The 12,271-nt window shown below is 42.2% G+C and overlaps 1 protein-coding gene across 2 annotated transcripts in view; it reads right to left on the reverse strand.

Moving 5' to 3' along the window:
- The window catches only part of RPL7L1 (ribosomal protein L7 like 1), a 613,595-nt gene that overhangs the window by 431,367 nt on the left and 169,957 nt on the right, over nucleotides 1–12,271 (reverse strand). The gene's annotated exons all lie outside the window — the stretch shown is intronic.

Raw genomic sequence — 12,271 nt, forward strand, 5'->3', positions numbered from 1 at the left:
AGAAGGCTAAACATTTTGGAAGAAAGCATACAGGACTTGGTGCATGTCTTTAAATCTGCAGTACATTAAACTCAATTTGCAACAAGTATTTACAAAAGTGCACTTATTTCAGGAAGAGGTTTTCCCTCAAAAATAGAGAACAGGTCCCTGTTAGAACATCAAATGTACAAATCAACATTCATAACAGTGAGCCCAAAACAGTTACATGGCACCATACTAAAGGGCCATAACACAGAAGATGAAAAGACTGCAAGGTATAGATGACTGTGCGAGATTGAGGTACAGCTGGGTTTGGGATTTGACTCATTTCCTGCTGTAACGCAATCTTAGAGTTGGTATATCAGCACGGATAGGTAAGGGTGGGCACAGGGAGACCCGCCCCCCCCAACAAAACATTTACTTGATGCTTTGTGTGGTGGTATTATGACACTTCAGTACTGTGCCAGTTCGCTATTATGAACGTCGATGCTCTGAACATTCAGCATTCTAACAGGGGCCCGATGTTAACATGCACTGCCACTGCTGCAGTACCTGGTCAGGTAGGATATGGGAGGTGTGTGCTGTGCACGACAATTCTCTGCTTAAAAAAGATGGGTCTATATTATATGCTTGAAGTTTTAAAATTTAAACGCTCATATGATCAACACCAAATGAGTGAAGTTTTAAAACACAGAACATATAATAAACAAACAAAAACAAAAAAAACTACCTGAACTCTCTGAGCAGGGGGTGAAGCCCTCCTGCCCCCCCGCTACTTAAATATACCAACTCCGAGATCCCAATACAGTGAAGTAAAGGGAAATATTCCCTATGGTGACTTCTGTTGAAACTTGCGAGCTTTCAAAAGTTTACTCATATGGTGTCGACCATATGAGACTCGACCTTTTGAAAGTTCGCCCTTCTGATATAGACCCAGCTTAGATATCCCCTTCTTTATTAAAAGGAAATAAGCAGGCTTCTACGAACTCTCTAAGAAGTGGGTGGTGTTACCCTATTAAGGTAAGAGAATATTAATCAGCTACTGTAAGGCAGTGCTAACATTTACCTCTTTTTCTGGAGTTCAAAAGGAAAAGACTTAACAGAAAGGGGACTATGGAACTGTTTCTGACTACCGCAAATCTGGTAGTACAAGCTAGAGAATTAACTCTGCTACTGCTGAAACAGATAATGAATAATGGACCATTAAGTGAGAAAAGATACGTTTACTATTTGCTCATGATTGCTTGAAGTATCATTAGTTAAAAGTAGTATGCTTACCTTAGGCAGACTAGTCAGCCCAGCTTTAAGAGGAGCTAGGTTAGGTTTGAATGGTTTTAAGGTCTGGGAAGCAATTACAATTGATGATGAAATCACACAAAATGAGACAGAGGACTGCCAAAGCTGAAAACATGCTTCCAAAAACAGTGCATATTGACATTTTTTATAAAATGAGGTATGCCAATTCAGAAATGTATTTTCAAAAAGCATCCTGACAAAAATGCATGCACACACACACATGCATTGGGGAAAAACAAAGATAACTGCAGGCAAACTCTGAACTTTTATGGTAGTATGTAATATGTTCAACCATCAAGTTATTCTGTGGTAGACATTACATGTGTAAGTAGCCTCAAGCAGCTATATATTTTATTTACAGACATTAAAGAGCTCCCTTTCAATTATACTGACTAGAACATAATTTCTGAAAGCATGACAGTACATGATTCGAGTTCATGGGAAAACATTGGTCTATTTTGTTTTTTTTTTAATCCATGACACGTGTAAAGTCACAATTGCAGTACTATAAGCAGATAAAGTCTGTTCACAGCATGCAGGAGATTTAGTAACAATATATATTTTTTTCTAAACAAGAGAAGTGCACAGTGCATTGGTGACAACATCCTGTGGAAAATTTCTGAAGAAAAGCAGAACTGGAGAAAATGCTGACTTCTACATCCTCAAAGGGATGCTATTTAATAACAGCAAATAATGTTTGGTAATAAAGAAAATTTGAGAGGCACAGAAGCAACAGCTGCCCCACTGCAATGTTTCCATATAAGTGACAGGGAAAAATGGTATAGACTTCTGACCCACCACAAATGCAGATACATATACATGTATCCCTTAGATACAGCTGTAGTACATTAGCGTAGCCCTCATCCTTTCTACTTTTCCAGTCAAAGAAATACTGCTAGCGAGCTATAACCCATTAAACAACGAGCAACCATCCCCCCCCCCCGCCGGCAAAAATATCCATCCAGCGAGCTCCTCCTTCTGCAATCCTGAAAAGCTCCCCTTTGTTATAACAGTCTTCAACCTAGCATTATGGTCAGTTGGACTACCCTTGTGCCTCCTGCCAACCTTGTTGACTTGGGTCTCTTGAGGCAGTGTAGCAACTGCCTCATGTACACTGGCAACCCTCTACTAATAACTCACTCTAGTACAAAGTGTGAGAGATGTTATCTACACCAAGAATTTTGAATCCATGTTCTCTCGGATTCACTTTATAACCTCGAATTACTGAAATGTCGAATTTCAGTATCTCGAGACTATAAAACCGAATCCACAAAACACTGACACAAAAAAAACCGTGAAAGTCAAAACACCGAAAAAAACGCGCACACAATACTACACATACACCACAACACCCACATCACAACAAAAACAAACAAAACTACATACATACACAACTCATACACACATAAGCAGGGGGGGTAAGCACCCCTGCACCCCCCCATGTGGGGGGTTGCACCCCCACACCCCCCTACTTATATATACTAACTCTGAGATCGCACAAATACAAAAAAGAAGCTGACTCACACACGCACATTCTCCGACCCCTCACACACACATCAAACACATCAGCACACTCACACACACTCCACCGCCCACTCACAACCCTTAGAAAACACTTACCTGACATAACACCTACATCCACACACGGCACCGCGCACCATCAAAACACAATCCCGGACATTACGCAGCGTAAGGTCATAACCGCAAATTCGACATATATTCGAATTCGCGATTATGGGCTTTCGCTATTTTTAACATTTCGGCTTTATAGCCTTGAGATACTGAAATTCGACATTTCAGTAATTCGAGGTTATAAAGTGAATCCGTTCTCTCACACACAAAACAGTAACACTGAGGAGGTTTGTCAGCTCCCCCACCCACTACTCATACACACAATATGCATCAAACACAAAACTCAGCATACAAGGAGGTTCTTTCAAAAAACTTACTGAAACACCAGAGACCTCAAAAATACAAGACTGCTACAATTAACACAGTCTCAACAGCATCCATAACGCACAGTAATACCAGTGGCTCACCTATCAAGCCAGTAAGGTGTAACACACAAAAAACAAATTTTCTTGTCACTGGAGACTCAATAGTCAGACATACGGATGTCCCACTCACCAGCTTGTACAAGGAGAAAGTCATGGTCACCTGCCTGTCCAGTGCCAAGATTCGTCAGATCATGCAAGCACTCAGGTCTCTCATCAAGTACCATTATGACTCCATCATAGTTTATGTTGGAGTGAATAACCAAAGACATACCTCGCTGAACTATATGAAGACAGACATGATTGAGCTCTCTGAATGTGTATCCCAGGCAGGTATGACCCTAAGCTTGAGCAGCATACTACCCTCACGTAGAATGATGCCACATTATAAGCAAAAATTTGATTTCAATAATTGGCTTAGTTTTTGGTGTCATTCAAATGGGATCCATTTCTTGTCAGCCTGGGAAGCCATGGTCGACAAGCTGCACTGCTTTGCCAGAGATGGTTTTCACCTGGAATCTCTAAGCCTTCAGCTGCTGGCACAGGCTCTTGCCTCCCCCATAGTGCCTTTTTAGGCAAGGTCTCAAAACCAAACTTACCAATGTGAAATTTGTCAGTCACAATAAAATAAGGGTTATGCTGCTAAACGCTAGGAGCTTAAAACAAAAACTGCACACCCTGGAAGCACTTCTATCATTGGAAGATGTAGATGTCTGTGCAGTCACAGAAACCTGGTTCAAGGCCTCTGAGAGTACCCTGGCCTTGCAAGGCTAAAATGTCTTCCACACCTTCAGACCGCAAAATAATGTGTGAGAACAAAAGGAGGCAGTGTTTCTATCTATATTAGAAATAAATTCACCTCCCATCTAGTTAAGGACTCAGTAACGTCATGGAGTTACTCCAAGTTCAGGTTATGGTGGGTATGAACCCCCATTCAAGTCATAGCCAGTTATAGATCCCTCTTTATGGGTCACGACAAACATGAAACCTACTTGACCAAACTGGAGACAATCCAAATATTACCAAACACTCTGGTTATGGGGGGATCATCTGGGAAACCTATGACAGACCTAACTCACTAGCACAAAAGTTCCTTGACTTTGTTAACTCAAATGCCCTGGAACAAATGTTTCATACCCCGACAAGCAGAACAAACATACTAGATTTGGTCCTCACTAACATGCCTAACAGATGCACTGCCACAACTGTCAGACCCTCATTAGTTAAATCTGACCACAAATCAGTTACCTTTGAGCTGGCGCCAACACCAAAACTCAAAGGGCAAAATCAGACTAAAAAAAACTTCACCAAGGTAAAATATACCCTCCTAGGTGAAGGCATAAATTAATTCCAAGCCCCACCACAGCTGGAAGTGGTAACTACACCGAAGCTTATTCTGAAGCCCTGTACAATCACTTGCATAAGTGTAAAGACTCGGCTGTACCAGAAAGAATGAAAGCCAGAGCTCCAAGTAAAAACAAGTCATCATGGTGGACATCCAGCATCAACAAACTTTACAATAAATGTAAAAAGTTGTTGTCCAAGAAAACAAAAGGGAGGCCCCAACAATGGAAAAGCACCTTACTCAGCCTCAACAGGCAAATAAGGCAAATTGTCAAATTTTCTAAGGGCTTCTTTCAGAAAAACTTAGCAAGCACAGTCAAGGATAACCATAAGGGCTTTTACAGCTACATATGTAGCCTAAAAGGTACGACCCAAGCAAAACTAGTGACCAATGGTGTCACACACACTGACCCCAAAGAGACAGTAAACCTGCTAGCAGATAGGTTTGGTGAAAAATTCACTCTCCTATCCCCTCCAAACTTATCACAAACCTTCCCCCAAACTTCCTTGCAACCTGACATTTCTGAAAAACAAGCCATCAAAGCCTTGCCCAAGGCAAAAAATACAGCCTCTATGGGACCAGATGGCATCCTAGGCCGTTTGCTAAACAGGATAAAACATGAACTAACATCACGATTAAGTATGCTTTTCATTCATAGCCTAACCATAGGCTTTGTTCCGGAGGAATGGAGAACAGCAACAGTTACTCCCCTCCACAAAGGTGGCCTAGCAACAGACCCAGGGAATTACAAACTCATAATCTGTGAATATGTGAATAAGTCTGACCAGTCTCATCTGTAAAGCCATGGAGTGTATCATTATGGACCTCATAAATAAAGACATAGGTGAGCTCCAAACTCTGGATCTTATCCCAATTTGGCTTCGTCAAGGGCAGATCCTGCCTACTGAATCTGGTGGACTTCTTTGAAAATGTGACTAGGGCCAATGAAGAGGGCATATCGGTGCACACATCATACCTCGACTTGGCAAAGGCTTTGGACACAATCCCATGCTCAGGCATTACCTTTAAACTTATCAAAGAATGTAAACCACTTTGTTGTAAGATGGGTTGCCTACTATTCACAAACCGGACACACATTATCAAAGTGGGTGGCTCCACATCAACCTGCAGACCTGTCACCAGCGGGGTGCCACAGGGATCAGTCCTGAGCTCCCTACTGTCTTGTATATACTTTTCAGACATTCAGGTAAAAAACTAAGAGCTTGTGGCTGACCATGTCTATGGACGACTGCTAACTGGGTGCAATTACTGAATCCCCAAATGATGTCAGTATACTCCAGGAGGATCTTACAAAGACCACCGACTGGCGTCGTAGTCACGGTTTCAAACTGAATGCAAAGAAATGCATCATTCCCTTCAGCACAAACAATGTCCCTTCACACCATCAAATCAACAACAACACCCTAAGACCCACAAAGTGGTAAGGGATCTGGGATCACAAGCTGACTGCGACCATAACTTCAACCACCACTTGTCTTCTGTAGTAAGGAAGGCTTTCTATGTAGCACACAATTAGTGAAGGCATCACCTTGAGAGCAAGAGAGGTTATAATCCCTCTATAGTCAGCACCGTTCAGCCCCATAATTGAGTATAATGCCCCGTTCAGCATGTATCATACACAGCACCTGCAGCAATTGTAGAGACCTCAGAGGTTTCAAACAAAGAAGATATAGGACTCCAGCATGTGCCTTACGCAGACCGACTAAAGTTCCTGTCACTATACTCTGTATTGTATAGACTTCTTAGGGGAGACTCTCAGACCCAAACCTAATGAACTTGTTGCATATCCGTAAATCAAACAGGACTAAGGCTACCTGTTCTAGGAACCTAAATATGGCCTGTGACTTAAATAGTACATACTGGAGGGACATATTTGTCTGCCAGCGACTGCCGCATCTTTGGAATAGGCTACCAATTCACGTGAAACAGAGCACCTCGATGACACTGTTCAAGAGGAACCTGGACGAGTGGATGGGGCACCGTCATTTTTTTTTACCAAGGATAGCACCCACACCACTCCTGGGCATGGGCAGTCATTACTAAAAGCAATCTCATGTATTGACTAGCATTTATATGGTATTATATTGGGATGAAAAGGCTATGCTTGAAATGACCTCCAGGTCGATAGCCTAGTAATCTCCTATGATCTTATGATCCAATGTAGGGAGTAAAAATTGAACAGTAGTCAGTGAGAGACAGGAAGAAGGGTTGGGGAGTGGATGAGATCCAAGACACTAACAGGGAAAGTCGAGTGAAGAAAATTAAAACAACACGTTATGACCACAGAAAACCAATGCAGTGTACATTTAAGAAACTGGACTGATGTTGCAAGCATAGCACACTAATTTTCTGCTCAATATCCGAGTGGTTTGCCTGGCTACAATCAACTGTATTAGAAGCTGAAGTTAAAGATAGTACTGTATTTTATTTTTCTGTCTGTTTAATTGTTTAACTTAATTTTGCCCGATTGAATTATTTTATATATTTTCTGGCATTGTTTTCTGTTCTCATCTGTCCTGAAACTGTTTTTTCTGTCTATTTAATTGTTTCACTGAATACTGTGATCTGTCTGTCCCTCTACAGTTAGATGGGGTTGTTGCTGTTCTCACCTCTTTGTTTTTCGATATTTAACTCTTAGCCTAGAGGGTTTCTCTCTGCTTTAAGTGTTAGCCACATAGCTGGGAATTTATTTTCTGCTCAATATCTGAGTGGTTTGGGCTGGCTACAGTCAACTGTATTAGAAGCTGATGTCAAGTACAAACTTGCAGTTTTAAAGATAGTACTGTATTTTATTTTTCAACTGTTTAAATTAATGTTGCCTTTTATTCATCTGCTTTTACTGCATTTGTGTTTCTTCCTACTTTATTACCTTATTTTGCTTTTGCCTCTTCTTAAAAGTACTCAATTGTATTTATTCTGCTGCATTTAATACTGCTTGGTAGTAGCCTGATTAAATTGTAACCATTATTCTAAGCCTGTTGGTTTAAGCACTTGGGCTTCAGACCATTTGTTTTACATTAATAAGGTTTGTGGTCTACACTGTTGTGGCAGGACAGGTAGCTTACATCCTCCTAAGTTGGAAATTGCTGATTGAAGGCTCAGTGTCTGTTATTCTAAAAGTGTATTAGTTCTGGTTTAAGCAGTTCGGCTTGGGGCCAGTTATTTTACATTAAGAAGGTGTGGTCTGCACTCTTGTGGAAGGAGATGGCAGATTCTGCCCTTCTGAGCTGGGAGTTTCTGGTTAAAGGTTTATCGTGCACCTGCTTATTTGAACTGTTTCTTTCTGAAATTGGTACGCCTTGTTTGCTGTAGCACAAGACTAGATTCAGACCTGCTGAATCTAGCTTTGTTTGTATAACTTGAGCACAAATCCAGGCCATCTTTTTCTGGAGAAGGTCCACCTACCCTAGTGGTAGGAATGTGCAATTAGAACTTGTCTGATCGAAGACTGCTGGAACGGGGCTCAGTGTTTAGCTTTTTATTGGTTAATTGGTTATGTTGTTTAAATCAGTTTGCTCATTTGCTATGGTTATATTAAAAAAAAATACACTTTATGCATCGCCACTTAGCTAGGGTTAAAATATTCCTGACGCCATAAAGTCTACTCTTCAAATTTTCTCTTAGAACTAGCCAGTTATTTTAGTTTTAGCACTCAAATCGGTTTCTTTGAGCTCAGCACTTGTTCAGAACTCATTGTAAGCACTAAATAATCTACAAATTACTACAGCACTCAACTTTCCTCACTTGTCTAAAGGAAAATATTTTTTAGTACTTAATAAATAAGCACCTATCCAGGCATGTCTATGGGTCAGCTCCCAGTGTTTTCTCCTGTCTACCTGATGAATCACGGCATCTTGGGGCAATGCAGCAATTGCCTCATGTACACAGACAACCTTCTCCTCCTACCACCTAATACTACAACCTGTGAGAGATGCACTTATATAGCCAAACTGGAAGCAAAGCTCTCTTCACCCAAGACTGGACTAGACAGTCAAGAGGAGAGGGTTAAACACTTGCACCACACCACACTCATCACATAGTCCATCAAAACCTGCACCACCAAAACACACCTAGAAACACAAAACACAAACCTACATTCACAGAGGGTCTCAATAAAAATCTGCCCAAGCAACAGAGACCTCCAAAGCAGAAACACAAGCAACCTCCACCCCCCCAACACAATCCAAATAACACAAACTCAGTGTGCCACCCAACTACAGCCCATAAGGTATAACAACGTACCCAACACTCTAATCATAGATGATGTTCCACTCACCAGGTTAAACAAGGAGAAAGTTACTGTCAGTTGCCTGTCGAGTGCCAGGATCCGTCACATAACGCACACACTCGGGTCACTCCACAACAAGTACAAATATGACTCCGTCATTGTCCATGTTGGTGTGAATGACCTGGGACGTACCTCCCTGGACTACATGAAAACAAACATGGAGGAGCTCTCCGATCTTGTAGCCCAGGCAGGTATGACCCTAGCCTGAGTAGCATAATGCTATAACCCAGAATAATACCACAGTACAAGGACAAAATGATGACTTCAACAATTGGCTAAGCTTCTGGTGTCATTCTAAGGGGATCCAGTATCTGTCTGCCTGGGATGACATGATCGACCGACCACGATGCTTTGCCAGAGATGGCCTGCTCCTGTCGCCCTTGGGATTCCGGATACAGGCTAAGGCTCTTGCCACCCCTATAGTGCCTTTTTTAGGCAAGGTTCAAATGACAAATTCACCACCATTAACAGGTACAAGCAAGCAAAATCTGAGAGTAATGCTACAAGTTTAAACCTCAAAATGCACTCACTCGAGGCACTCCTTAAAATGGAGAACACAGACATCTGTGCAGTGACAGAGACCTGGTTCAAGGCTCCAGAGAGCACCCCTGCATTACCAGGATATAATTCATACCACACCTTTTGGCCACCTAACCTGGACCGAAACACTAAAGGCAGAGGAGTGTTCATATTCATTAAGAATATCCACACCTTCAGGCCAGTTGCTCAGCATAATGCATCAGAGATTATCCAAGTCCAACTAACTCTGGGTAAGACCGCAATCCAAACTGTAGCTTGCTACAGATCCCCCATCATGCCCCAGGAATTCCACTCCTCATTTCTTGACACACTGGAAAATATTAGGGTACAACCCAACACCCTAATAATGGACAATTTCAACTACCCCACCATTAACTGGGAAAACTACTCATGTACCCAACTCTTTTGCTCAACGTTTTCTGGAATTCATAAATTCCAATGCCTTGGATCAACTTATCCACACCCCCACCAGGGGCAGCAATATCCTAGACCTGGTCATTACCAACATAGGTGACTGGTGTTCCACACCAGAGGTCAGTTCCTCGCTAGTCAGATCTGACCACAAACTAATCACCCTAGATATCTACATCCTGCCCCCACACCCCATTAGGGAAACCACTGTAAAATATTTCTCCAAAGCCAACTTCATGCTTATGACAGAAGTGACAAACTTCACGACACCCATCCAGACAGACAACATATGTAGGACTGCTGAATCCTACACAAATGCACTTCATAAGCACTTGCACGAGTGCATGGATCGTGCTATCCCTAACAGAACCAAGAAGCTATCCTCCAAAAAAAGGAAGCCAATCTGGTGGTCCCCTGCCATAAGCAAACTCTACAACAGAAGAAAGAAACTGCTGCAAAAAAAAGAGTAAAATCCCATTTTTGGAGGCACTCACTGGTTAGCCTCAGTAGGAAGCGGAGTTCCCTCATAAAATCCTCCAAAGCGAGTTACAAAAACAAAATCGCCACCATTTCTAAAGACAGTCGCAAAGCATTCTATAGCTATGTCAAGAATCTCAATGGCAACACTCAGATCTGTTCTGAGTTACAGCACAATGGTACTAAATACACAGAACCAACTGATATTGCCAACATCCTGGCGAAAGGTTCAGTGCTACCTTTACCCCGCTCTCACCCCCTAAAGGGCTCATCTCTATACCGGAAGAATACAAAGTTCCTGTAATCACGGCTGCACAGGTGAAAAAGTACAGTTTTGTACCTACCATAAATGTAGATGTCCGAATTGGATAGCATCTGCAGTCATAACAACTGGGTTGTCCTGTCGTCAGGCAGCCCTACAGTCGGCCGGATTCCAAAGTCCGGGTCCGGCTTCGGCTGATGTCGCACTTCACCCGACGTCATCTCTGTTGGACTTCGGGTATAAAGGCATCAGCCGACGCCATTTTCTTCAGTGTTTCTTGCCCCAGATGCCAGAAGCCCTATAGAAGGCTAAAAATTTTGGATAGATGCCAATGTTTCCAAAAGATAGAGGTAAACACAAAAATAAGCATGTATGTACATAAATACAAACAAATACACCATGAAAGAAATCCCCCCACTAGCTAGCTATTAGAAGGGTAAACACCCTAGGAGTACCACAGAGGGAAGGAGGGAGGGTAATCCTGACTGCAGATGCTATCCAATTCGGACATCTACATTTATGGTAGGTACAAAACTGTACTATGTCCTTCATGGATGCATCTGCAGTCATAACAACTGGGTAGAATACCATAGCCAACTAGGAGAGGAGGATAAAAGTAGATTATGGTGTGTTTAGGATCCCTTGCAGAACAGCAGTGGCAAACCCTGCTCGGGATCTGGAATATAGAGGTAAATTATAATGCTTGGCAAATGTATGCACGGAGGTCCAAGTAGCCGCCTCAATAATGTCTTTGGTAGCCACTCCTCGTAAGAAGGCTGTGGTAGTGGCTGTTGCCCTTGTAGAATGAGGTCTTATGTTCTGTGGAATTGGTTTTCCATGGAAGGAGTAACAGAATCGTATGCAATTTCCTATCCATTTGGAGATTGTCTGCTTGCAAATAGCTTTTCCTTCCCTTCCTGTTGCATAGGCTACGAAAAGTTGGTCAGTCTTTCTCCTATTTTTTTTTCTGTCCAAGTAGTAGCGTAGCTGTCTATGTACATCCAAGGTATGCAGTATTCTTTCCCTCTGTTTTGTGGGTTGGGAAAGAAGGTAGGTAGGTGGATTGCTTGGTTTAAAGACACTCTGGATACCACCTTAGGCATAAATGTAGGATTAGTCCTCATGGACACTCTATCTTGGTGGAAGATTAGAAAGGGTTGCACTGCCATTAAGGCCTGTAGTTCTGAAACCCTCCTTGCTGAAGTAATTGCCAGTAGGAAAGCAGTTTTCCATGACAGGTGTTGTAGGTCTGCTGTTGCTGCTGGTTCAAAAGGTGATAGTGTCAATTTTTCTAGCACAAAGTTCAAGTCCCAAGCTGGCAATGGTGGTTTCCTTGGAGGTTTTACATTCTTGATTCCTCTGAGGAACTGCCTGAGCAAAGGTGTGAAAAACAGGTGGATCAAAGCTGTATTCTGCTGAAATAGCTGATGCATGAATCTTGATGGAGGAGTAGGACAGGCCTGAATGAAGTAGTTCGCCAGATACTCCAGAATGTTAGGCATATCTATGTTTGATACATCTTTTCCTCTTTCAGAACTCCAAATGACAAACCTTTTCCATTTCCCAGCATAATTCCTTCTAGTTGAAGGCCTGCGTGCTTCAAGAATAATGTCTTTAACTCTTTGTGAAAGTTCTGTATTAGCAGCTGCTATGTGATG

The sequence above is a fragment of the Protopterus annectens genome, chromosome 2.part0, assembly GCF_019279795.1.
Source record: "Protopterus annectens isolate FY-2018-M chromosome 2.part0, PAN1.0, whole genome shotgun sequence".
In the NCBI taxonomy this organism is placed as follows: Eukaryota; Metazoa; Chordata; order Ceratodontiformes; family Protopteridae; genus Protopterus; species Protopterus annectens.